Here is a 22826-nt window from a genome sequence, read left to right as displayed (position 1 = left end):
AATCATTGCAGATAGTGACTGCAGCCATGAAATTAAAAGATGCTTGCTCCTTGGAAGAAAAGCTATGAGCAACCTAGCTGCTGCTAAGTTGCTTCAGTCGTGTCCGACTCTGTGCAGCCCCATAGACGGCAGCCCATCAGGCTCCCCCGTCCCTGGGATTCTCCAGGCAAGAACACTGGAGTGGGTTGCCATTTCCTTCTCCAATGCATGAAAGTGAAAAGTGAAAGTGAAGTCACTCAGTCGTATCTGACTCCTAGCGACCCCATGGACTGCAGCCCACCAGGCTCCTCCGTCCATGGGATTTTCCAGGCAAGAGTACTGGAGTAGGGTGCCATGAGCAACCTAGACAGCATATTAAAAAGCAGAGACATTACTTTGCCAACAGAGGTCAGTCTAGTAAAACATAGGTTTTTCCAGTAGTCATGTATGGATATGAGAGTTGAACTATAAAGAAAGTTGAGCACTGAAGAATTGATACTTTTAAACAGTGGTGTTGGAAAAGACTCTTGAAGGTCCCTTGGACTGCAAGGAGATCAAACCAGTCATTCTAAAGGAAATCAGTCCTGAATATTCATTGGAAGGACTGATGCTGAAGCTGAAGTTCTAATACTTTGGCCACCTGATGTGAAGAACTGACTCATTGTTAAAGACCCTGACACTGGAAAAGATTGAAGGCGGGAGGAGAAGGGGACAACAGAGGATGAGATGGCTGGATGGCATCACTGATGCAATGGACATGAATTTGAGCAAGCCCTGGCAATTGGTGATGGATAGGGAAGCCTGGGATCCTGCAGTCCATGGGGTTGCAAAGAGTTAGACATGACTGAGTAACTTAGCTGTGCTGTCCAAGAATGCAGTCACTAGAGAGAGATAGCCATTTAAATTTAAATTAATCAAAATGAAACACAAAATTCAGTTCCTCACTCACACTAACTACATTTCAATTGCTTAGTAGTCATATACGGCCAGTGGCTACTGTATCATACAGCAGACAAAACATTTCCATCATTTCAGAAAATTCTATGGGAAAGAGCAGCTCTAGATAATTTGCACGACCCCAAAGAGAGAAGTTGGGGATTCAAAGTGCGAGACTCTCTGGCTAGTTTATGCTAAACCAGCAAGTTCAGTCTACTGATGGAGCCTGTCCTACAGAGTGAAATACTCTATAAAATGGCTGGCTCCTGGGGCAGTAACAAATGAACTATTGATCATCACTTTATATATTTCTGCTAGCTTCATTGGGATACTTTTTTTTCTGGTGTCTAATAAATTCACTCGAAAATCATGTGTCAGAGGGTTGCAGACTTAAACAAATTGTACCTCACCCTAAAACAGAACAATTCCACCAACAAGCAGCCTTTCCAGAGAATAAACAAAACTCATTCTTGTATTGTAACAACGGCTTGTCTTGGGGAGGTAGAAACAGAGGAACTCAAAACAGAATTTTAGCAATGTTTTAAAATTCTTTTGTTTTAAAAATTTCTGTTAAAAGGGACAAAAAAATAAATTCTTCTGAAAAACTAGTACTTCTTAGCATCAAAACCACTTAAGGAGATAAATACTTAAGAATTAAAAAAACATATATCTTTCAGAAAATGCAGTAGTATAAAGCAATAAGAATACAATTCTCTGAATCATTAATGCAAGTTTTATCTACTGTGATATTTTGTGCAGCTGGTATTCCATTACGTATTACACATTTCCCAGTAGAATGTTTATTTAATTTTCTTGATTTACCCTCATCATTGTATGAAGATGTTCCAATCAATTTTAAATTAATAGGCTGACTTCATTTCAAATATGCAGACTGCATTTTACTGACATATTGTGAACACTACAAAAGGCTGATTATCTTTGTTGAACTATGCCAAGATACTCTGATTTTTTCAGCCTTTTCACCCTTGAGATTTTAAACTCAACTCTTTAGCCAAAGAAATTGAGCTAGCATAAACTATAACTATTAAGATGAGTTGCATTTAAAAGTGTTTTAATTCCCCACAGCTTTCTACACAATTCAAAAATTATGTATATTTTTAAAACTTACAAAATGTTCCTTAGAGTTGGGAATTTTATTCCCATAGCAATTAATATCAGTGGATAATCCTTAAAAAGTATGAACCTTAATGACTGGCTTAAAAATGTGTTTATTTAGAGAGGCAAACAGCCAGAAAAACACATTTAGCATTTGGAGTCAGAAGGGCTGGATTTGATGACCAATTCTGCTGATTCTTGAAACCTGCTTCTTTATGGAGAAAATGGGCCTAGTAAGAAGGCAAAATTTAAAGGGAGTTGTTGTAGTGATGATACAGAGTGTGATCCAGAAAGCAGGTTACTTATTTTAAACTCTGATCAATGTTAATAAGGTAAACTATTTGAAAAAACAAAACAAAATAGCTATGATTAAAAGCCAGATCACAGAAAGATAACCTCCCTTTAAATATACCTTAAGTATTATCAACAAACAGATCTGTGAAAAATGTAAATAATGGACTATTTCTTTATCAAATGTCCCATTAAACAGAACTTCCTGGGACTTTTCAAATGTAACTTAAAAATGGAATTTAGACATTCTTCATAAATACACTTATCACAGAAAATAAAGAAGATCTGTAATTTATATAAATTGCATCTGTCATATTGTTAAGTCATCAGGTCCTGATATCCTCCTGCCCATGTTCAAATCCATCCCATCACTGACTAGATGGACCTCGGGCAGCTTGCACATCTGACCACTAATGCTGTCATCTGTACGATGGGGATGAGGACACCAACTTCATGGAGCTGCTGTGATAACTAATGATGATGCCATGCAGACTCTTCCACAAAATATGCATACGATAAAGTTTCAGTGAACGTTTGAAGTAATTTTAGCATCTTTATTGGATGATTGGTTATGAACACTGTCCTCATGTAATAGGAAGAGACAGACCAAGCCAGCTTTCTGGTGTCTCTTTTTATAATGGCACTAATCCCACGTTGAGGGTCCCACCCTCACAACCTCAACTAAAGCTAACTACCTCCCAAGGTCCCATCACCTAAAGGAGTTGGGGTTCAATATATGAATTTGAGAACAGTGGGACAATTCAGTCCATAGCAGTAACTTACAGTCAATCAATGCTGAAAGAAGGTCCCGAATATTTGGCAGCAATGGGAATTGCTTTGTAACCCTGACTAATTTACCTTCATAAAATATGATAAAAATAAAGAGACATAAAGCTGAGTGGAGAATGACTTAAGCTATATTCCTGAGAACATCTTAAGAGCCTTTTCTAGAAGAACAGCTAGTTTCCTTCTACTTTTTCTATATGGGAAAGAGATGAGCTTCTTGTTCAGTCACTCAGTCATGTCTAACTCTTTGTGACCTCATGGACATCAGCACGCCAGGCTTCCCTGTCTTTCATTACCTCCCAGAGTTTGTCCTTCACTATCTCCTAGAGATGAGCTAAAACAGGATAAATTTAAGTTAATGCTCATAATGCACCATGTCTCTTTTTAACATGGTCATCATCTTGCAGATGTTACCTTAAATGACAAAAGAGTAATCACACTGTTGATTTTGAACAATCTATATGAAACACAAAATTAGTCTTCTAAGAAATGATAACAATTTGTTACTGAAGACAGGTATGCAAATTGTCCCACCTGTGTTACTTTTCATACAGGCCAAACCTAGCAGGAATCTCTAATTATCATACCAGTTGGAAGGCTTAACAAGGGTGTTGCCGGCCCACAAATGCAATTTGATTCTCAGCATGACTGCAAGAATGGCAATTTACAACCTCCAGCAATAAGGAACTAGGAATATTAAGGTTTTATTAATTTATACAATGGAGGGCACATTGTTCTTAGATTAGCCAAACAACAGAAAAGGAACATTTTGGGGATCTTATATTAATACTTCACTTATTATTTCATGCTAAATTTGGATTACAATAATTATGGTAATGATTTTAACAGTTATGAAGCACACATACCTGTGAACAGGGTATTTATTATAATTAACTCTGTTCACAGCAGAGAAATATTTTACTTGAGTAAACAGCCTGAATTAAAAATCAAGTCATAAGGTAAATACCTAAATTACAAATGGTACTGCTTTATGTATGGATGAATCTCACAGACATAATATTGACTGAAAGAAATCAGACATAAAGGAAACATAATGCATGATTCCTTTTCTATGACATTCAAGAACAGTGAGAACCAACCATTGGTGTTAGGTGTCAGAGGGTGGTTACTTTTGGTGTTGGACTGACTGGGAGAAGGCAAGAGGGAGACCTCACAGCGGTCAGAAACATCCTGTATCTTGTGATACAGGTGGTGAGAATGTTGGTATGTGCATATGGAAAAATCCCTTGAGCTTTACACATAAGATTTGTGCATTTCACTATTTGTGTGATATATCTCAAGTGAAATGGGGAAAAAAATGTCTATAGTATTAGATAACCATCTAGTAAAAATGAGTAACAGATCAATAGTACCAGTTAATAAATATATAATAATCTTTTTCTTTCATAAGACAAGGTTTTCAATTTTAACTTTACTTTAGTAAATACCAAGGGTCCCCTTAGAAGGCTGTAAAACCCATCCTGTGTAGCACAGCATTACATATTCCACATTTCAATGTGGCTACAACTCCTAATATTCCTGTCAAGATTGCCACATAAGCTGGGTTATTGATAAAACAATTGCTACTCCTGTAAGGAGTTTTATTTGCTCTTGTTGCCTATCAGCTTAGTACACAGCAGAAAATATTCTTGAAAAGAATCAAGTTCTATAAACAGGAATAAATGATTATGGAGTAGGCATCTCTATAATTGTGTTTTTACTTTTTTTTTCCTAGTTGTTTCACAAGAAGTACAGCTGAAAATTGAACCATAAAGTCTGCCTTGACAGAAAGGCATTAGCCTACCACACTAAAGCACCAAGATAGGAGAGACAGTTATTTATGAAGAAACACTATCTGCTATTATCCTTTTGAGATTCTACAAAAGGGCTAAATATTGATGCATTTCCAAGTCACCTTTCCCCCACTTCTTGTATTAACAAGCAGGAGTATGTTTTAGATGCTCCTAATTTGTCAAGATCAGGTGAGCAGAACTGTTGTACAGAGCACACTGCTCTATTCCTACAAGGGCTCTGCAACCCTGCAGGTTATTAATAATTCATAGGTCTTTCTTAGTTCACAACAGGGGCATTACTCAGAGGGCATCATTCTTACTGAAAGAAGTTAACGGCAATGGGCCTTCAATGCACAAGTCAAACAAGAAGACTTCTATGAATCTATGCACAATTAAGACCTGTTAAAGAGCTCCAGTTACTACAGCCCCTCTCCACCCACCCCTCTTCCACTAAAAATACTCAGCATTCTTCATCTGTTTACTCTGGTGTTGTGCTGATGTGCTCAGTCGTGGCCGACTCTTTGCAAGCCCATGGACTGTAACCCGCCAAGTTCCTCTGTCCATGGAATTTTCCAGGCAAGAATACTGGAACGGGTTGCCGTTTCCTTCTCCAGGGGCTCTTCCTGACCCAGGGATTGAACCCAAGTTTCCTGCATTGCAGGCAGATTCTTAACCACTGTGCCACCGTGGGAAGCCATGGTGGGAAGCCATGGAGAGATTAAATCGCCCTCCATTTATTTGGCTGTCCACCAACTCCTGTCACAGTTTAGTCCACAGATGGAGAGGGGGCCAGCTGGCCAAGACAGAGCAGAACATTTTTAGAGTTTTAAGAGTTGTATTAACACAGAAATTCTTTTAAAATCATTTCCCTTTATTCCATATTGAAATGGTCAATGCTGCTGGGTATAAACATGGTTCTCTTAACTAAATTAGTATGTCCAAACTAGCCTTTCAGGCAGGATTATGACATCTATCATAACACATGAACTTCTGGGTTGCAGCATTATTTATTTATCAAGGAAATACATGAAGGGTCCCAATGTCTTTATGACTGAGAAGAAGCAAGTCTCCCGGAAAAGGAACACTATCTTTTATGGTCTTTCTCAATACGCTCAGGCCTCCTGGGTAAAATGGAAACCACTCCATAAAATTCATCTCAAATAATAGCAGTCCCACCTCAGAAGTCTAAAAGGGAGAGTTAGGAAAGAATTTAAGAAAGTAGAACAAGGTAAAGCCTGTGCCCATGACTGAATGTCCTGCTTCTTAAAAGCATCTCAAAAACAATAGAAAATCAAAACCAGATACTGTCAGGCCAAAGTGCCTATGGAAATGTGGTCACCAATTCAAGACCAATGGCATATGTCAGAACTCTTTATTCTGAGTGGATTGTAGCCCACCAGACTCCTCAGTCCATGGGATTTTCCAGGCATGAATACTGGAGTGGGTTGCCGTTTCCTTCTCCAAAAATGTACTCCAATACAACTTAAGTTTCAAGTAAAATTTATGCTTTCTGTGTATCAGTAAAAAGGACTCTTGCTCTAGATAAAAATAATACCTCAATTTTACTGAGGATTTACTATGCACCAGGTACCTCTCTAAGCATTTTGCATGTATTAATATATTTATAATGCTCATGACAATCCTATGGAGTAGGAATTATTATTACCTCCATTTCATAGATAGGAAAATCAAGCAGACACAGAATGCTTAAGTAATTTGCCCAGACACCCAGCTAGCATATAATGAAGTTGCTATTCACATGCAAGCCGTCCGTCTTCAGAGCCCACGGTCTCACACTGAGTTCTCTGTCTCTTAGTTCAAAGGCACTATCCGTTTACTCCATGAGAAAGGATCATTATGGAAAAGGAATAGTTTTTACTCATTAGGAAGGCTGAATCAACTTTGGGGAGGATATCCCCCACAAAATAAATAGAAATCCACCACCAAAATCACTGTATCAGTGACACTTGCTCTGTTACTAGGCACAAGAGTTTCAATGACTAACAGAGAAAAGGCTTTCAGACAATCTGTAAGTGCATAAAGTTATTGATAATAATATATGATAGATAACAGGTGAAACTGAGAAAAATTTGATTCTATAACTACATCTCCCTTTCTCCGGTTCCTTTAAGATTCTAACCATGCTGAATCAGATGTTCATCCTTGGGGTTTTTAGTTTTTTGTTTTTTAAACCAATGGAATGCCCCAAGTCAGAGTAAGGACAGTGAAGTGATCTTTGAAAACCCTGGGGTTTGTCTTTATTGATAATTCCAAATTTTAAGTTCTGCTCATCAATGATTACAGAAAATAACTACCAGATGTCCCTCTTGTCACTGAATTTATGCCTGCATGCTGCAATGAATAGTTTGCTCATGAAGGATATGCTGTTCCAAAAAATGGAGCCTTCCATAGCAGTACTACAGTCATTTACCTTGCATGTCTGCAACTGACCTCTTTCAAAACAAAAAGAACTCCACCAGGATGAAAGTAAGTTATTATTTATTTTTCTAGGCATATTATTTATTTTCTACATGTGCAAAGCATCAGATTATAAATAAGGAATCTTTTCATAAATACCTAAAAAACTTTTGCAAATTAAAGTCATTGAGTTATTCTTTTTGTTTGTCCCAGCTAAAAATACAGTTAAAAATGCTATAAAGAAATCACAGTAATGAGAACTGACAGCCAGGAAGAATGAATATACAACCACTGTATTGACAAATGTCAGTGGTAGGTTCAGGAAGACTGGACCCAAACACTAGTCAAATCAATGAAAAGAGCATGTACATCTAAAGCAGTGGCTTTTAGTTTTTAAAATCACAAAACACAGTAAGAGGCACAATTTACATCAAGATCTGATAAATACATATACATTCATAGGTCTCTAAGTGAAATCACAGCTTCAGGAAACCATACAGACCTTCATAGATGAGAAGCTCTCTCCTTTCTACTCTGCGCTTTTCTATTCTATTCCATTATAAAACTGTTGTAACTGGCTAAGTTAACTTTGTGAGTCACCAGCAGCTCATATCCCACACTGTAGAGCTCTGATCTGAAGGGATGAGAAGCCAGCACAGTCAGAAGAATCAGCAGCAGAGAAACAGGGAAGTGAAAGTGAGGTCGCTCAGTTGTGTCCGACTCTTTGCAACCCCAGGGACTGTAGCCCGCCAGGCTCCTCTGTCCATGGGATTCTCCAGGCAAGAATACTGGAGTGGGTTGCCATTTCCTTCTCCATTTCCTTCTTCCCAACCCAGGGATTGAACCCAGTTCTCCCGCATTGCAGGAAGACTCTTTACTGTCTGAGCTACCAGGGAATCCAAAGGATGTGTCAGAAGTGGGATGTGTCAGAAGAGAAAGAGTAACGATCCCCAAAACAGAGACATTGCATCTTCTGGTTCCCACTGCCTCCAGGAAAAGATGTATCTGAGTAAGACCTTCAAAATCATGAGTGTTATCTACTGTCCCAGACTTATAGACTGAACTGTGTCTGCATGTAGCCTCATGAAAGGATGTCCCAGGTACCTCCTTACCCAGGCGAGGTACAACTGGTGAGCGACCCAAACATTCATCATGGAGCTGTAAGAATCCAAGAAGCAGTTTGTCAGCCCTACTTTGGGCAATAAAGGATAATGAGAGTTTATCTTCAGGTTATTCTTTCAACATGGTCTTGGGTCAACAGTGAACAGGTGCAGCAAAGCCGTCCATGACCAGTGAAGTGCGGGACAGCACTGGAGCCACCACCACCGCTGACAATGGTCTCGGCCCCAAACGTACGAAAGGCACTCAACCTGGAAAAGGAGATTCTCCATCCAGTAGAATTCACCCCTCTGTCACCAAAATACGAGATGCCAATAACTAGCTTTTTTTTTTTGCTTCTAAGAAACTTTAATTACTTAAAACACATGCCTGCTAAGTCGCATCAGTCATGTCTGACTCTTTGTGACTGTATCGACTAGAGCCCACCAGGCTCCTTTGTCCATGAGATTCTCCAGGCAAGAATATTGGACTGGGTTGCATGCCCTCCCTCCAGGAGATCTTCCGGACCCAGGGATCCAACCCGCATCTCTTATGATTCCTTCATTGACAAGCAGATTCTTTACCACTACTGCCACCTGGGAAGCCCCAAAGTGAAAATGTTAGGCTCTCAGCTGTGTCTGACTCTTTGAGACCCCATGGACTGGAGCTTGCCACGCTCCTCTGTCCATGGGATTCTCCAGGCAAGAATACTGGAGTAGGTAACCATTCCTTTCTCTAGGGGATCTTTCTGACCCAGGGATGGAACCCAGGTCTCTTGCATTGCAGGCAGATTCTTCATAGTCTGAGCCACCAGGGAAACCCCACATAAACACGAATTCCTCAAATATTCAAATCCTCCAATTCAGATCTCAAAACTCTTGGTGCTCTCTCTAAAAGCTTAATTGCAGCCTTTTAAAAAGAGCCATTTGAGGAGGTGTGTAGTGACTGAACAACCATTTAAACAGGAGGTAAATATCAGGAATAAATCAGCTAATTCAACTTCCACATGAATTTTTAATACGTCACATAAAAATTCCTGAATAAACAAAAAAGGTGTCTACTGACCTTGTGCACTTCCAGGGATAAATATTGGAGCAACTTGGTGTTTTCAGATGTAGAAGAGGAACTATGGAGCCCTGGTAGGCATTTCTGTCAATAGCTGCAATCGGGAGCTGAATCGTGATTGTTTCTCTCGTTCTACAGGCCAGAGATGAGGGTGATAATCAGGGCAAGTGGCAGAACAAGAGGCTCCAGAAGCAGAATTAAAAGTGTAAAGAATACGCATACAGGATGCAAGTCTTCACGGCAACCGTTTGGAAACCTGCCCGCCAGCATTAATGCTCCTGGCAGCAAATGAACAGATGGGCACCTCTAAGCTTAGAGACCCACTCAAAGTTACTCAAAATTAAGATGTGCCATTCCTCAAGAGAAATTACAGTCTGGGAAGAATTCGTTTACCTGTGACTAACCTAAGAACAGCATAGTTGAAAATTACATCCCTCTGAGTCATCGGGGAAGCCCTGAAAATTACACACAAGTCAATTTAAGCTAAATGTGAACCTTCATCCTTGAAAAAAGTTATGAGTATCTGGAACTTTTTAAACAGATTTAAAAATTGATTTCATTTGATGATACTTTTTTTTAAATGATACATTACATATGGAATAGTTTCCCAAAATAGTTCCAAAGCAGGTTTCATGTTAAATGTGAAGTTTCAGTTCAAAAGGAATGGTCCTTATCTGGATTTTCTATGTTAGGCCCACATTCATTTTTTATATCGAACAAATAAGATTTAGCAGCACAACAATTAAGTGAATAACACTGTAAATGGATTTGTCAAGTCTGCTTTTTAGCTCTAAGGCTTTAAAGTCAAACTCTAGTAACTGTCAATATGCTCCTATCACATCCATACCTGTCCTCTACACCACAAGTCAGTGTAATCTGCAGACAGAAATGAGAAGAAATTGAACATATTTTATGGCTGTTCTGCTTGAGGGAAGAAGAATAAGGTAAATCAATACTTCTTGTCATTTCATAAAAATACTACATTCTCCAAGACATTTAGCCAGCATTTGCCCATTTAAGCAAGGACAAAAACATAAAAAAGAAAGTTTTTAACTTAGAAAATTAGTACGTCAATATTTCTGGGTCACAGAAATTGAAGTCATAGCACGCATTGCTTCAAAATCTAAGTTAAATACATTCTCAAGGTTGGTTACTCTCAGTAATGGCAACTACCATTAAGAAAACCTAAAATTTCAGGAATGAAGAGTCATATTTAACATCCTGTTATTGCCACTGAAATATTACTAAATTTATAGCCCCATTAAAAAATGCTGCCAGGACATGACTTTCCTTATAAAATTAGATCTGTAAAAACATTCTATGTCTTTGCTCATACACTATATTTTCCTCACTCACTGTCCCATCAATTCAACAGGAAATTTTTCTTAAACTATACTCTGACCTTTGGAAATGGATATTTGTTGATTACCTAGCCATGTCATTATACATTTAAAGAGAACAATGTAAAGTTGAGTCCAAGAGACTCCCAATGATCTGTCATAATTTAGGAAATGAATTCTGAGTGAACAAACTTTAAGTGGACCTGAGTTATAAAACAGGTTATATATAACTATACAAATTAAACAAAGAATTCCCTGGTGGCTCAACCAGTAAACAATCTGACTGCCAACTCGGGAGACCCGGGTTTGATCCCTGGGTCAAGAAGAACCCTGGAGAAGGGAATGGCAACCCACTCCAGTATTCTTACCTGGAGAATGCCATGGACAGAGGAGCTTGGTGGGCTATAGTCCATGAGGCTGCAAAGAGTCAGACACAACTGAGCAAGTAACACCTTAAGCAATATTTAGGAATATTAAAAAGTATTAATGGCGGAGAGTGGATACATGTACAGGCACTGCTGAATCCCTTCACTGTTCACCTGAAACTATCATAACACTGTTAACTGGCTATACCTCAATACATAATAAAAATTGTTTTAAAAAAGAAAAGTATTTAAAGTCAGAGATGCAATGCCACAAGTGATTGTATTTTAAAAACATTTTGAATAGAATGACTAATAAAATAGAACCTATAATGTAGCAAGAAAAAAATAAAGTATTAATAGTAAAATATGGTAAAATTGGAAGTTCATGGAGTTAGTTCAAGGAGAAACTATAATAGAGTTTAAATCATGGCTAACAATTAACTGCTGATTTGGGGGCAATTGTGGTCTCTCTGAACCAAAGATATACTTTTTGTACAACTGGGATATGCAGAATGCATGGCTATTCTGAAGATTAAATGAGCATCTACCTACCCAACCAGTGTCTGGCATAAGGTGTTCAGTAAATGTTATTTTTTCTCTTCTACAAATGAACTAACAACAGGTAATGAGGACTGGGGTAAGGACAGCAGGCAATGGGTAGCAGGTTCTAGTGAGGGGAAGAGTGAGGAAGGGGCACAGTGAAAGAAAAAAATGATAGAGGATAAAAATGAAGGACACAATATATCCCCATAGTAAGGATTGCTAAATATCATGAAGACAAAAAAACCAGGAAAACACAGAGTGCTAGATCATTAAAATCCTGGCTTTTTAGGCCAAGGAGTTCAGTACTGAATCCTTAGGAAGATGTGGTTCTGCCTATATGAGAAAAGCCCAGGCTTATGAGAGGAAGAAGAAAACCAAGTTCAAGCCCTGTTTCCCTTGGGGGTTTCTACTTGAAACTTTTAATTTAGAAGTTGGTGGATTTTTCCTGTGCCCCTGATTAGGCTTTAGTGACTGGGAATGGAAAGGTCTTTTGGAAGAGCATTCATTTGTTGTGAAGAAATTAGACCCTGAATTCACTGAGTTGTTTATTCAAATGATTTGTGACAGGAAGGATTTTTAAAAAGATGCTCCATCTCAGAGATTACATTTTCTTCATCCATAAATATTTCAGAATGTATCTATAAAAGGGAAGGACTCTTCTAAAGTGTACTGGAATACCATTACACATCTGCTGCTGCTGCTGCTAAGTCACTTCAGTTGTGTCCGACTCTGTGCGACCCCATAGACAGCAGCCCACCAGGCTCCCCCGTCCCTGGGATTCTCCAGGCAAGAACACTGGAGTGGGTTGCCATTTCCTTCTCCAATGCATAAAGTGAAAAGTGAAAGTGAAGTTGCTCAGTTGTGTCCGATTTTTAGTGACCCCATGGACTGCAGCCTACCAGGCTCTTCTGTCCATGGGAATTTCCGGGCAAGAGTACTGGAGTAGGGTGCCATTGCCTTCTCCGCAATTATGTTCTACTGTCTCTTAATTTTTTAACAAAAGATCCTTTGTTCAACTCAGAATCCAGATGTTTTCTTCCAAACATCCAGGTGCTGGGGGTGAGAGGGTGGCTAATTGAGAGCACAGATGAAAAAGATCAGACATGGGCTGATAGTTATTAAAGTTGGGCGACTGGTATAGAGTTCATTGTACTACTCTCCCTAATTCTGTATAACCTTCACATTGTTGATAATGAAAATCTTTTATACTTTCTATAGTAGAAAATTAAACATAAACAAATATCAATAGTATAAAAATAGCTTTATTTTATTTTCTATGTATGTTACAGCAACAAAAAGTTCAGTTCAATTCAGTTCAGTCACTCAGTCAAGTCCGACTCTTTGCAACCCCATGGACTGCAGCATGCCAGGCCTCCCTGTCCATTACCAACTCCCAGAGTTGACTCAAATTCATGTCCACTGAGTTGGTGATGCCATCCAACCATCTCATCCTCTGTTGTCCCCTTCTCCTCCTGCCTTCAATCTTTCCCAGAATCAGGGTCTTTGCAAATGAGTCAGTTATTCACATCAGGTGGCCAAAGTATTGGAGTTTCAGCTTCAACATCAGTCCTTCCAATGAACATTCAGGACTGATTTCCTTTAGGATGGACTGGTTTGATCTCCTTGGAGTCCAAGGGACTCCAAAGAGTCTTCTCCAACACCACAGTTCAAAAGCATCAATTCTTCGGTGCTCAGCTTTCATTATAGTCCAACTCTCACATCCATACATGACTACTGGAAAACCATAGCCTTGACTCGACGGAACTTTGTTGGCAAAGTAATGTCTCTGCTTTTTAATATGCTGTCTAGGTTGGTCATAACTTTTCTTCCAAGGAGTAAGCATCTTTAGTTCTTCTTTACTTTCTGCCATAAGGGTGGCATCATCTGCGTATCTGAAGTTATTGATATTTCTCCCAGTAATCTTGATTCCAGCTTGTGCTTCATCCAGCCCAGCGTTTCTCATGATGTACTCCACATATAAGTTAAATAAGCAGAGTGACAATATACAGCCTTGACGTACTCCTTTTCCTGTTTGGAACCAGGCTATTGTTCCATGTCCAGTTCTAACTGTTGCTTCCTGACCTGCATACAGATTTCTCAAGAGGCAGGTGGTCTGGTATTCCCATCTCTTTCAGAATTTTCCACAGTTTATTGTGATCTACACAGTCAAAGGCTTTGGCATAGTCAATAAAGCAGAAATAGATGTTTTTCTGGAACTCTCTTGCTTTTTCGATGATCCAGTGGATGTTGGCAATTTGATCTCTGGTTCCTCTGCCTTTTCTAAAACCAGCTTGAACAACTGGAAGTTCACAGTTCACGTATTGTTGAAGCCTGGCATGGAGAATTTTGAGCATTTTTTCCCTAGCGTGTGAGATGAGTGCAATTGTGCGGTAGTTTGAGCATTCTTTGGCATTGCCTTTCTTTGAGATTGGAATGAAAATTGACCTTTTCCAGTTCTGTGGCCACTGCAGAGTTTTCCAAATTTGCTGATATGTTGAGTGCAGCACTTTCACAGTATCATCCTTTAGGATTTGAAATAGTTCAACTGGAATTCTATCATCTCCACTAGCTTTGTTCATAGTGATGCTTTCTAAGGCCCATTTGATTTCATATTCCATGATGTCTGGCTCTAGGTGAGTGATCACACCATTGTGATTATCTGGGTCATGAAGATCTTTATTGTACAGTTCTTCTGTGTATTCTTGCCACCTCTTCTTAATATCTTCTGCTTCTGTTAGGTCCATACCATTTCTGTCCTTTATTGAGCCCTTCTTTGCATGAAATGTTCCCTTGGTATCTCTAATTTTCTTGAAGAGATCTCAAAAATTAGGCTACACCTATTCAAGGAATAGTTAAAACTTCTATTGAAGTTGCAAACTCCTTGAAAATCTTCAAAAGCTATTAAGTTTATGGAATCAATTTTTGCATATCCATTTTTAGTAGATTTTCAATACTCTAATAGTACCATTTCTTAAGGGAGGAGTCCATGTTAAAAATAAAAATTCCTGGATCCTATTTCATTTCATCATACATATTCTATAGGATGGGCTTCTCTGGTAGTTCAGACAGTAAAGAATCCGCCTGCAATGCAGGAGACCTGGTTTTGATCCCTGGGTTGGGAAGATCCCCTGAAGAAGGGCATGACAACCCACTACAGGCAATTCTTGCCTGGAGAATCCCCATGGACAGAGGAACCTGGCAGGCTATAGTCCATGGGGTCGCAAAGAGTTGGACACGACTGAGTGACTAAGCACAGCACAGTGCATTCTATAGGATAAGTGAGGCTGTCACATTATAGCACAGATAAGGAGAAGACGGTTGAGGAAGGGAAGTCATTTTCAGACCTCGTGAATCATGAGGACAACGGAGATTGATACGTGCTTTGTGTCCTAAGCCGCCTCACTTGCTGCCCCTGAGAAGGGCGATTACAGGAGACTCTGGGGACTTGGCCCATATCTTCAGACGTACATATATGTTATGTAAAAGTCTTGTTCGTGTACAGGAAATGCTTTCGTTCCCCCGCTTGAACATCTCAGCAGAGGTGCCAATAGGTTCCAGAAGAGGATCAGCTTAGACAGAGTATCCGTAACTGTGGCAAACCCTGCTAGTTGCCTTGTCTCTCCCTCCTTGTTAACAGAATCCTGGTATAATGAGGGGTAGAAGGGGGCCTAGAATTTTTTTTAAAACTACATTTCACAACAAAAGGTGGCCATATAACAGAGTCCTTGTTACTGGTGTTAGTACACCATGGGTGGTCTGTGGTGAAGTCCTTTACAAGGGGAAGATGGACTGTTTTGCTACATTTTGCCACTAGCCCTTTGCTCCTTTTGTCTTCTTATTGGTAACTTCGTGTGCTGGCTAGTATTCAGGAACCATCATTTCAGCATGAGGAGCCCAGCTAAAGCCTAGTGACTGTGGCTCCCAAAGCCCAGGTGCCCCACGTTTCTGCGGCCCCTGGCCAGAAAGACTGTTTTTCCTCTTGCACCTCATGTGTCCACAAGTACTTGGCCCCAAGGGAAAATCCACTGACACCCAAACCTCCTTCTATGGCTCCCCACCTCCCTCCCCTCAAGCCACGCACTTGCCACTGGGCTTTCTGCTTCTCTTCCCCTCTACCACCTTCAGTCAGTTGTTCTGTATTATGCCCCAGATTTACAGCTATTTCCCTTTGAGGTAGGAGATTCCAGTAGGGTACAAATCCCTTATATTTGGAAGTAGAGTATGTTAGAACTGCTAGAATATAGACGAGGAAGTGCTAGAATATACACATTACTATGAATATTTCTTGAACAGAGAGTGGTACTCATAAAACCTGATCTGGTGATTGAGTTCACAGAAACAATCCTACTTGAACGTTTTTTGAAGAGCTCTCAATTGTCCACTAAAAGGTTTTGTTAGCCATTTTACAAATATCATTAAATTACTCCTATGTATGGTTAAGTGATGGTTGGTATAGCCTATAGATAGTCACTGGGATAGAAAAATAAAACTTTTCAGACCATTTCAGGTAATGTAAGTCAATGGATATATTTAGACTACTAGGTGATGAACAAAGCATGAGGAAGATGTGGGGGAAGAACATAAAATCATTCTTGCCATTTAAAAATCTTACTGAAGAGCAAAAAAATTACAAAAATATATTAATGGAAATCAATATATAATGCTAACATATGGAGAAAAAAATGCTGCTGCTGCTGTTTCGTTACTAAATCATGTCTGACTCTTTGCAGCCCAATGGACTATAGCCCACCAGGTTCCTCTGTCCATGGGATTTCCTTGCTAAGAACATTGGAGCGGACTGCCATTTCCTTTTCCAGGGGATCCTCCAGACCCAGTGATCAAACTGTTGTCTCCTGCTTGGCAGGTGAACTTTTTACCCTGAGCGACCTGGAGAACCCTAGAGGAAGAAATACATGCCTCTCCCCTGCCGCTGTATTACAGCAAAATAAACAAAGCTAGGATTAGAGAAATGATTAATTCCTTCTATACACTATGCTGAAACTCTGAATAGATAACATCTGATAAATTGTGGAATATGATTAGTATACACAGCACATTGGAGATCACCAATAACTTAGCCTTTCTATAGTAACAGATAATTTAAAAATAAATATTTTAATGTGTGATCTATTCTGTCCATTTCTTGTTATATTTTTCAAAGTCAAATATGAAATAAAAGCTAATTTTAAGAATAAAAATGACTCCAGTGTCTGAAGTCTGAGTTATTAAAAGAATACTGAAGCTATTAACCAAAGTAAGTTGGAAGAAACTGATTTAGGAAGAAGAAAAAGAGATTTTATATTTCAAGTATGTCCAATATGCATAAATAGCAGGACAATCCTTGTTTTTTGCCCATCATTTTTAGTTCAGTACAAGTGAAATAACAGAAATTTTGATAACACAAAGATTTTGACTATTCACATCTGAACTTCACTCACTTCCTTGTCTGGTGGCCTCCAACAAGAATATACTATTTGCTTTCCTTCATAGAAAAATTGTGACCACAACATCAAACTAGAGGGTTATCTTTTGAGAATTAACTGGCATAATTAAAGTAAAATACCAGCAAAGAGTAGGTATTATATGTTAATATCTCCCCCCACCGATTTCTTCTTCCTATTCTCTTCTGAAACCCAAATTTGGTTCTGTATGAGTCTCAACCTGAAATTGATTCGTTTGCTAACCATCCTTCAACATGAAATACTCATATCAATCATACATCCTTTACCCCTTTTCTTTACAGAAGTTATACATTCTTCAAGGCCCAATTCAAGGCTCATCTTTTTGATGAGTAAACAATCATTCCAATCTGTATTGATTTTTTCTTTCCTAAAATGTTTCATGACATATGTTTCTATTAGTTATATATATATGTGTGTGTGTGTGTGTGTGTGTGGCTTGTCTCCCCAACTAAACACAAGCTTCTAAACAGCAAAATCAGTGTCTAGAATTGTTCTAATTTGTAACACTGGACTCTGGCTCTCTTCAGAGATCAGTAAAAAGTCTTGCTGAATAAAGCAATCAGTGGTGGTAACCATTAAAATCTGAGGGCTAATATTGATTCACATATACCCAGCAAACTTAAAAAATAACTTAAGTCATTTTTCATTAGTGCCAATTGGTGCGAAAACCAAAATTCAGTATGATTATAATTGAACAAGAAAAATAGCTACTGGTTTGGCCTAAAATACATTGCTTAAATGAGATACTGTAATAAGGTAGTTTTGTAAAAGATCCTATGCCATAATATTTAGCAAATGCACAGATGGCAAGAATTAAGAATGGAAATAAACTTTTATCAGATTCTTGATATAATCTAAAGTAAGAGGTTTAAGTAACTTAAAAGTAATTTTTTAGTTTGTGATGCATTCTTTAAAAAAGTAGATCACTGGGTCAGCACTAGAATTAAACCTATTACAGCAGTGAAAAGTGAAGTGTCCGTCACTCAGTCGTGACCCCATGGACTGCAGCCTTTGTCCACGGAATTCTCCAGGCAAGAATACTGGAGTGGGTAGCCATTCCCTTCTCCAGGGGATCTTCTTGACCCAGGGATCAAACTCAGGTCTCCTGCATTACAGGCAGGTTCTTTACCATCTGAGACACCAGGGAAGCCCTCCTACAGCAGTAAACTACATAAACTATCCATCATTTTAAATGTGACAAAAATAAACCCATTTATATAGAAGTCAAGGACACCAGTGTGCCAGTCAATTTACCTAGGACTTGAAACAACGTAGTAAGATAGCTGATTCTGAAAAGTCAAGGATCAACAAGCAAGAGTCTTTGTGCACAACTCAACTTTTAACACTTCAGTTATGACTTCGTCACTGATCTTTGGGGTTAGCAAAATTATAGCTATATGGCCTTTCTTTACTTACACACTCACATACCACACAAACACACACCGCAAAATAAAAACCAACAGAAGCTTATGACTGTATGTGGGGAACAGTTTCATTTATAAATAATTTCCATGTATCTTCTATTTAAAAAGTATTTTAAAAACTGGAGAAGGGAATGGCTACCCACTCCAGTATTCTGGCCTGGAAAATTCCATGGACTGTATAGTCCTTGGGGTCACAAAGAGTTGGACACAACTGAGTGACTTTCACTTCACTTAAAAACCATAGTAGAATGTCTCTGTAAAACTATCTCCTGCAAATTGATGTCTTTAAAATAAAAGCTGAATATTATCTTGATAATTGTTCTTTAAGGTCAAAAAAGCAAAAAAAAAAAACAAAACTTAAAGAACCAAAATTTTATACAGTAACGTTTAGGTAAGGTCTGCAGATTAAGGAACTTCAAGCATCATATATTTTTCAAGATACTGAAATTAATGTTTCTAAATATCTGTTATGGTATACTGATTCTCCAGTTTATTTAAAATTGTTCCCTTGAAAGAAATGTTGAGTAGTTAAACAACAAAAGTCCTCTATTTTGAAAAAAAATCATTTTCTAGTTCCTCCATAGATGGCCATTGCAAAGAAGTTTAAACAATTCTAATTCTCAGATAATAATATACAGACAGCAGATATACACAAAAGCTTCATTTAGATAAAACAACAAAGAAAACTACCATTTCCTGATTTTCTTCCTTATCCCTCCCCACACACCACCTTGATTCTGCAAATGGCAGAATAAATGAAAGCTCCTTTCTTCTACATCAACTCCTTTGTCCTCTGAAGGTTGCCTAATCATATTCATCTCTTAAAATGAAGTAAGAAGCATTTCAAAAGCTGTATTCATATTAAATCAACTTTCTGATTCCTGCATTGCAGGAATAAAGCAATGTAATCACATCTTAAATTGGTTTACAGCAGGCTGTCTACCTTATCCTAGTTCTCAGGATTGATGAAATGAATAGTTTTAAAATAGCGCTTTTTGAAATGACATGAGAATTAATAGTGCATAATTATCTCACTGTTGACAAGTGAGAGATGTTCAACTCCTTAAATGAGCTTTCCTAATGAATCGGTGTCAGAGAAAAGCTTCATTGCCTGTACATTGTTGACTGATATCTAGGAGGACTGACTGAAACCATAAAGGCATATTAAAAACCAACTTTTAAAATCATTTAGGTAAAAATTAAATGATGCAAATTTCACTTAATATTTGGCATATCTTAAGATTTTACATAAATTTCAGTAATATTCTAGATGCTGGATTACTAGGAAAATCTTTTAACATTTTATTTGTCAACTAAGAAATGTTCAACCTTTGTCTAGAGTTTCAACAAAACAGATGTTAGTATTAGACTTAGATTTAGACTCTTTATTACTGAAAAGAAAAAATTTGAAAAGCAGCATTTAGAATGTTTCTGATATGTTTGAGAATTCTAATGAAAGATCAACTATAACACAATGAAATAAATCTTCATGTTTTTTAAAATAAACTTTTAGTACATGTACAAAATTTACTAAGGTGTTATTTTTACTACATTGAAGTTTACCATTTTATATTCATTCCTTGTCCTAATTCATGTTAACTCATAGCTATACTGTTCAGTTCTTTACTCTAAATCTTGTGGGTAAAACCAAAACAGATTCACATTTCTAATACCTGGAAAAGAGAAAAACCAGCACATTGTCAGCAGCAGGGCTATGCAGATGAAACCTAATATAAAACAGTTTTGTTTTTTTTTTTTCCCCTGTATCTTTCCCACAAACCAACTGTCTACTTTGAGAATGTTTTCAGGCACTGGGCTAAGAACTTCCTATTTAATCCTGGAGCCCTCCATGGATGTAGATAACATTATCTCCACTTTACAGCTGAGGAAGGCAGGGCTTCCAGAGGCTCCTGTTTCATAGTCACACAGATGGGAATGAGCAGAGCCCCACGATAAACTGAGACGACCAGGATCTGAGACTGCAGTGGCCACAACATCGAGGCGGCCCTTCTACCTAGACGCCACAGGCAGTTTGGGAAAAGAGAGGTTTGCTTCGTAATCAAACCCCTAACTTAAGAGTTCAGGCTTCCCAGGTGGCGCTGGTGGTAAAGAAACCGCCTGCCAATGCAGGAGACAAAAGAGACACGGGTTCGAATCCCTGAGCCAGAAGATCCTCTGGAGGTGGGCATGGCGACCCGCTCTACTATTCTCGTCTGCGAAATCCCCATGGACAGAGAAGCCTGGCGGGCTACAGTCCCTACGGTCATAAAGAGTCAGACACAACTGAAGCGACTTAGCACGTACATACTTCAAGAGTTCAACAAGGCCTCGGGATGGATAAATTTGGGACAAAGATTCACAGTCTTTACCTGGTATCCTCTTCAGTTAGCATCAGAGAGAAGGACTGAAGAGTTTAAAAACAGACTCTTGAGAGTGAAACAGTGAGAGCAAAGGGTGAAGACAGTGTCCACCCAGGCTCTCAGAATTAACAGAACTACCTGAGCTGGCAGTGCCCTCCACCTGGGCAAAAGGGGCCCAGCACCACCAGGCACTGGTGGACCACGGGCAGCTGTGGCCAGAAGGGGGAGTACCCTGGGAGGGATGCTGGAGAAACGAACCATTTTAACATCCTTTAGGAAACCAAAGTCTCTGTATCTGCATTCCTCCCCATGTACAAATCCTACCATTTCTTCTCCCAAACTCCCTGGGGGACTGAGCCTCAGGAATGAAACTAGATCACAAGCAGCTAGCTTCAGTCTTGTGTCTCACGTTTCCAATAAGATAATTAGATACACGAATGCTTCAGGCTATTCTACACCCTACGTCAAAGCTCACTGGACTAGTTTTGCTAAACCGACACACCTGAAAATGTTTTAGAAGCAATGTACTCTGAGTTCCAAATATGACGTCTTCAAGGATAATCAGCCAAGAAATTTTAGTCAAGCTATTTTATAAATATTTGTGAACGTGTATAAACATGTTCTGAATAGAACAACAAAAAAAGCGAGATTTGATTTCCTCATTGGCAAACTAGGGGTCACCAAGGGCCATTTCATGAAGAATATTAAATTAATCATTGTATGTGAACGGGCCTGGTAGAATCTAGCACCAGTGGGTGCTCAAAGATGATATCTGAATTGCAAAAAAAAAGGACTTCATGTTTTATTTATACTGCAAAAATCTACCAAGAAAACAGTATTCTTATTAACCACTTTTAAACTATATCAAATAATTGTATTGTATTTACCAAGAGTATAGAGATTTATATTGGAAAACAAAAACATACTGGGAACTGAAACGTTTCAAAGGTAAAGATGTACTTCACGCTATCACTTTGTAATGTTCCTTTATTTTTTTATTTGTTATCTTCAACAACAAAAATGAAAAATGTTAAAATAAAAAGGGACTTTTTTTAACAAGTTCTAGAAATTATCTTCCAGCTTTTTAGTGTCTGTGATGGGAGCCCTCCACACCAGCCATACCCAAGCTTGATGTCAGACAAGCACCGACGGGGTGTTTGCGGTGGGGCCTGGGGAGCAGCTGCGTGCACAAGTGGGGTCAGGGGTCAGGCCCTCACTTAGCCGCCCCCTCCCCTGGCCAGCCTTTAGGTGATATTCTTGAAAACTCTTTTCTCACTAAAAGGAACATGGTTTTAGAAACAGCTATATGGCAATATCACTTGCATTCACAGGTGTATAGATGGAAACTTTAGCCTACAGGGCCAGTCCAAATATTCTGGGCCCCAGATCCCACTGACTTGACCAGAAACACCCTTAATCGTCGAATTTGGTAGTACTTTAAGAACTCATGCTCCAGGGTATAAAATCTAGATACCCCTCTTCTGTACTGCCATTTAATGAGCAGTATCAAGCCTCTTGGAGGCAAGGAACTGGCTTTTTTGAACGCTTCCCTCAAAATAATGAGGTTTGGAGAACAGCTGTCAGTCATGGAAACACATCAAACGTTGTATGATGACCTCTTGAAACCTTGTTCCAAAAGAAAATTAGAAATTAAAATAATACAGTTAAGCGCTTACAAAGTTTACAAGATTCTTATCTGCTCTGAAACATGAAAAGGATCAAATTATCTTCTTGGCCTGAGAAACGGTCTGTTTTTAAGGCCCTACTCTGCAACCCTCAGTCAGCCCTGTAGGAAGGTAATTCCCAGGGCCAGAGGGGTAGACCCTGCGGCTTCTCAGAAGTAAACGCAG

The 22826-nt window shown here is 38.8% G+C and overlaps 1 protein-coding gene across 7 annotated transcripts in view; it reads right to left on the bottom strand.

Moving 5' to 3' along the window:
• PRKN (parkin RBR E3 ubiquitin protein ligase) overlaps window positions 1–22826 on the bottom strand; it is a 1206600-nt gene that overhangs the window by 1166567 nt on the left and 17207 nt on the right. Inside the window, exon 2 of one of the 7 annotated variants that reach the window (XM_044924576.2) lies at window positions 9483–9614. The exons of the other annotated variants lie outside the window; for them this stretch is intronic. The gene's annotated coding sequence lies outside the window, so the exon portion shown is untranslated. The remainder of the gene's footprint in view (window positions 1–9482; window positions 9615–22826) is intronic. 7 annotated transcript variants of the gene reach the window in all.

This window comes from Bubalus bubalis, chromosome 10 (assembly GCF_019923935.1).
Source record: "Bubalus bubalis isolate 160015118507 breed Murrah chromosome 10, NDDB_SH_1, whole genome shotgun sequence".
In the NCBI taxonomy this organism is placed as follows: domain Eukaryota; kingdom Metazoa; phylum Chordata; class Mammalia; order Artiodactyla; family Bovidae; genus Bubalus; species Bubalus bubalis.
Note: the sequence above shows the minus strand (reverse complement) of the source record. Positions and strands in the feature narration are given on the sequence as shown.